This window comes from Chelon labrosus (genome assembly GCF_963514085.1).
Source record: "Chelon labrosus genome assembly, chromosome: 6".
In the NCBI taxonomy this organism is placed as follows: Eukaryota; Metazoa; Chordata; class Actinopteri; order Mugiliformes; family Mugilidae; genus Chelon; species Chelon labrosus.
The window spans coordinates 2,243,400-2,249,208 of record NC_140342.1 but is presented as its reverse complement, the minus strand read 5'-3'; positions in this window follow the sequence as shown (position 1 = coordinate 2,249,208).

Here is a 5,809-nt window from a genome sequence, read left to right as displayed (position 1 = left end):
ATTTAGGAGCCTTATCATTAAGGAACAGATACGTAGACAAGCAGCCTACATACAGTAAACGGAGTAAATGGTGCACATGTAAGCTACACAGAGCTAATTTAATCAAGCTGCACCAATAGTTTTAACAACAGATGAGATGACTATGACTATGCACTTTTTAGTCTTTAGTGTTACTTATCTTATAATATTGTTCCTAAAGAAGTTTTTTCTTTGTTCAGGTGGAAAAGTAAAAAAAAAAAAAAAAGGAAACATCTGCAAAGCAAACTTGCAAATAAATCATAATGCAATTATACTTTTTGGAAAGCAAGGTACACATAATGCTGTCTTGGTAAAATGTTGAGTTTGTTTTGATTGCTGTGTTCTTTTGAGATCCTAACGTTAAAACTCTGGTCTGGTTGTCTGATATTCTACTTGTCCTGTGAGTCCTGCACAGTTTTTATGTTAACAAGCAATGATGCTCTCAAAGTGATCCTTTCTGAATCCTTGTAGACCGATGTGTCAATTAGGTGACACATCATTAGGTTGGGAGTGAGTTCCTTCTCCAAGCAAAGAAGTTCGAGGATGTTGTTCACAAGTCATGGTACAATAGACCAAGAGATGGACAAGGATGTTCATGAACTTTGGGAAGTGACTGAAAGAATGGCATTTCATTGGCATTGCCAGAAGTGGTTAACATTTCTGGGCTCAATCTTAGAGATTTAGAAGGAGCTGGGAGTAGGGCTGCTATTCCTGATTGTTGAAAGGGGCTAGTTGAGGTGGTCCGGGCATCTGGTGAGGATGACTCTTGTGCGCCTCCCTTGGGAGGTTTACCAGGTGTGGCCAGCAGGAAAGAGACCCCGGATAGATAGAAGTCGCTGGAGTGATTATATATCTCCTTTCACCATGGAACACCTCCGAATCCCCCGGGAAGAGCTGAAAAATGTTGCCAGGGGTGAGGAATTCTAAATTCTTGCTTAGCCTGTGATCCACCTTGATCCAATGTCAGATAAGTGGAAGAAAAGGGACAGATGGATGGATGGATGGATGGATGGATGGATGGATGGATACTGCACAAGAAAGCATCTACAGATAGTCCTATATAAAATCCAGTCAGTGAGAACTGAGTTCCAGGTACTTGGTTCAGATAACCCTGACCTGTATGAGAATCTACATAGATATCTACAGCGTTCAGGCATGACATTATGACCACTGACAGGTGAAGTGAATAACATCGACCATTTTGTGACAATTCAGTGTTCTGCTGGGAAACTTTTAGACCTGGCACTTAGACATGTAGCACCCATCTAGACCAGACCAGGCACCCCCACCCCATAGCCATGACACTCCTTGACCTTGAGTCTGACACAGGCACACACACAAACACAGTTTAGAAACAACTCAAAAAACATGAAGAACATCACAAGGTGTTGACCTGGCCTCCAAATTCACTAGATCCCAAACTGATCAAGTATCTGTGGGATGATCCACAGAGGCCCCTCCCCTCAACCCATAGGGCCCAAAGGCCCAGACTAACAACACTCTTTTGCCAGACGCCACAGGACACCCTCAGAAGGCCCATGTCCATTCTCTGTTGAGTCACAACTGTTTTGGAGGCACAAGGCAGATCTACACAATATTAGGAAGGCGGTCATAATGTTATGCCTGATTGGTGTAAATGATGATGTATTTTATATTTGTAAAGAGTTGTGTTTTCATGCAACTGCTGCCTAAATTTATAGTGAACTTCAACTTCAAAATAAAATATAAGAGTGATTATATAGTATTGTTAAAAGCCTGATTTGTTTCAACTTGGACGTTAAACAGCGGATCTGCCACATTTAGAAAAGCTCAGACTGACTTTAATCATTCACAGCGCGTCTTAAAGCTGGTCCTCATTAAGATAAAGCTTCAAGAAAGAGATTAATTAAAAAATCTAATCGTGTATATGTTTGGAGGTTAGAATAATCAAAGCAGAAGATAATCCTTTAATCACTGGGAAATATTATTAAACAATTTGCAATTAATTAGAAGGTATCTGATTAAATATTGAGCATGAAACATTAAGATTAGGAATGATTTGCTCTCTCCCTGTGCAATTTGTCTCTTATTCAACCTCCCATTTCGTCTGTGCTCCCCTGCCTTCAGAGTCTGATTAATTCTATGTTTTTTGCTTCTATTCTACGTGCTCATTATTGATCTCTCCTGGACGGCATCTGATAATATTTCTCCTCTTTTCAGTTTGGTCCAACTTAGACTTAGCACTCACATGTCAAAGCTCTGTCATTTCCATTGACTCAAGCACAGGCAGGGAGCTAATTATGTTTTGATAATGTCTTAAAATGGAACGGTTCAATTAAAATGGTTATTTTTACAGGATTTAAAGGATTTGTTACAAATATTGTGATGCATGGAAAACATCATCCAGGGGAAGCATCACAGCAATGAACATGCTACACCATGTGATGGATTTTGTGTGAACTTTGAACTTTACGTGGCCTTGGCAACACAGTACACGTGAGGCAAAATGGACAATACTGTGTTCTAATTTGTGAAAATAACAATAATCACTGACAAACCAATAGCTGCCATCCATTCATCCATCGGTTTGCTCCTCTGGCAAAGATCCGTTTTTATCCTTTCCTGCAGGATCTATAATGTGCTGTGAGTCTTGCCTTGGATCTCCCTCTAGTTGGACCAGTTGGACACCTACCACAGCTTGAAGCTGAAACCACTGCAGAAGCGGTTTGTCTAAAATGCACTGTCTTGTAAAATCTGAAAGCATGGATGCACATATGATGTTTCATTATAGCTAGGAAGGACATTGTCACAGCTGGCTATATTTGGAATGCATTTTGCACAAAGCAATGGTCGTAGATTTCAAATCCACTGAAATACTGAGTGAAAACAAGAAGAATAATGATTGCAGCCAGAAAGTAGGACCCAACACAGGCCCTTTTGAATGCAAAGTGACAACACTGCCTCCATCAAAATATACAGATTTTTCTTTAGGATTTGCAGAGCTCTGTTTCTTTCTTTATTCCCCATGTAATGGGAATCATGCCCCCTCATAAAATGTCATCATAGTGTGGCTACCTTGATACTGACAAGTAGGACAGGCATCTATCTGTGGGCACCACAGTTAATTCATGGGTAAGGGGAGATAGCTCATAATAATGAATTTTTTGATTCCCATAAGTCCACAATACACTTGATTTGCTCCCATGTAGGCACACTGTAATCACAGAAGGCTAATTCTCTTACAACATCATACAAACAGAAAGGCTTCTATTTGTTGGCAAATGCACAGTCAGATGATTGCCTTTTTTGAAACAAAACAACAATCCAGGTTAGACTTCATGTAAAACAAAAATTAAAAAAAAAAGGAACAATGAAAACAGGATTTGGTTCACAGGGCAAAAAAACAAACACCTGAACTGTTGGTGAAAATCAGTCAGGTCAGAGCAGACAATAACAGAGGTGTGAAAATATAGGAAACAGTGTCTGAGGTGGAGTGGGTTGTCCACGAACCAGAGGGTAAGTGGTTTGACTGGCGTTTCGATCCCCCGTACGCGGACCACATGCTGAAGTGTTCTTAAACAAGGCACTGAACCTTGAGTTGCTCCCAGTGCCTGGCACTGGTGTGTGAATGTGTGTGTGCTTCTGTGAATGAGTGGGTAGATGTGTCACTGCGACTGTAAAACAATACAAATTGTCTCAAGACACTTTATAGAACTTACAGCCTGAACCCCCCCCAGAGCAAGCACTAAGGTGACAGAGGAAAGGAAAAACTCCCTTTTAACAGGAAGAAACCTTGAGCAGAACCCAGCTCATATGGAGGGACCCATCTGCCTAAGGCCAGCTGGGTGGAGACAGAAAAAAGAGAGAGAAGAGAGGAGGAGAAGAGAGTAGCAGGAGCAATGACGTAAACATACATCTGTCATACACACATACATCAGACTAAAGAAAATATGTTAAATCTAACCATGAGACAAGCAAGAGTACAAGATTCATGTTACATGGCAGATTGATAATGAATAAAATCAAGAGTATATGAGCATAAAACTGTTGCCAATTTGTGACAATATTCAGTTACAGGTGTGTTAACTGCTGTAATGAATGAATATAAGGCATCACAGGCAGGTTGGAGAATAATGCCTTCAGGTAGGAGTGGATAACTGCAGGAGGCCATGAAGACTGGGCAGGTTGATGAGACCAGGACCACACAGCTCCAGACCAGAGACACTCACAGGAGGCATTGTGAGAAGCATTGTTGAACCTCTCTTCAAGGCTTGTCTGATCAAATGTTTTGTGTTTGTGTGTATCACTTTAAATGCTGCTATTTCATTGCTGAATCCTCTTGGCTTCTCTTGTTGTGCAAAAAGTGAGGACATTTCTATGCATTGCTTGGCTGCTAAATAACTGATTCCCGTTCTTGTTTCTCGTCCCTTCCTCGGGAGCAGTGGCAGCGTATCTTCAGCTGTGTGGGGGGAAGGACAGCCCTGGAGGTCCCACCTAACACAACCTCTCTTTCCAGTAATGCAGCTCAGCACTTCATTCAGTCCACGCCTTGAGGGATGACCGGTTCTGCATTTTTGAGTGAATTTGTGTGTGCATTTTCGAATGCACAGTGTGAGAGTGTGTGGTACTTACGTACGGGGGTGGGGTTAGTCAGTTTGACAGTCATTTTTAATCTCCTTACATGACAGCCCCATCAAAGTTTAACTGTGAGAGAAAAATATGAAGCACTAATGGAGGCACGCGGTGTACTCGTAGCATGGTAACAGCTGTCACCACTAACCACGCACATATACACACACTGTGAAACTTGGGATGAGGTGACGGATGTACTCTACCCCTCACAGTTGACTGTCCATCCGCTGCTGAAACAGAGAGAGCGGGGACGGCACACAGTTGTTTAAATCTATTCATTCCAACTAAACAACTAAACAAAAAAAAGCAAAACTGCCCTCTACCCCCCCCCCCCCCCCCCCCAAAAAGATATAATGAAAACCACAGGAAAAGAAACCAACAGGAATGAATCCGTCAGCAGCTTCACTGCATCTCTTTTTCTGTCCGACTTCAGTCTAGAATAAAACAATTTGAATCTTTAATGTAATTCTCTTTTATCCATCTATGTAGGTTATTTATTCATCTCTCTGTTTCATTTACAGACAAAAACACAGTGTTAAAAATGAATATCAATGCAACACTGGCCCATTTATGAAAGATTCCATAACTCAGACTTGGAGTTAACAAAAAAACAGAACACCTGGCAGAGGTGCATACTGCCTTGGCCAGGGTGTTTGATGATTAATTCAGTCAGAGGCACTAGTTGTTTTTGTTTTCAAGCAGTTCTACAGTCAGTCATAAACCCAAATTGCCACATCGAAGGTGGCAAGAGGAGGGGGAAGCAAAAAAATGTTGGTGTGATTATTACAGTAACAGTGTAAAACGTTGGTGTCAGTCAGATAATAATACAAGCCCAACTTCAGTGCTTTGCGTAAACTAATACAATATCCATTATGAAGCCTAGGGCAAATACATGCAGTTGGGGCCCCATAGCACTGTGTTTGTCCTGCTGTGTGTAGACCCCCACCTACAATAGTCACAATGGGCTAACTGTGGATTTACTTTGGCCTAGCTGATCCAGTGAAAAGGTTCCACCTGACTGTCTGGTAGGACCTGTCTTAAAACTGGACTTTTACATACAAATTAATATCTTGTAATATTCAAGCCCTTGAAAAATGCATTCACACTATTGCTCTATTTGCACAAGGCTGGTATTACCGGTGGACTTCAGCTGTCACCTTAATCCTGTGTGAAGCAACCA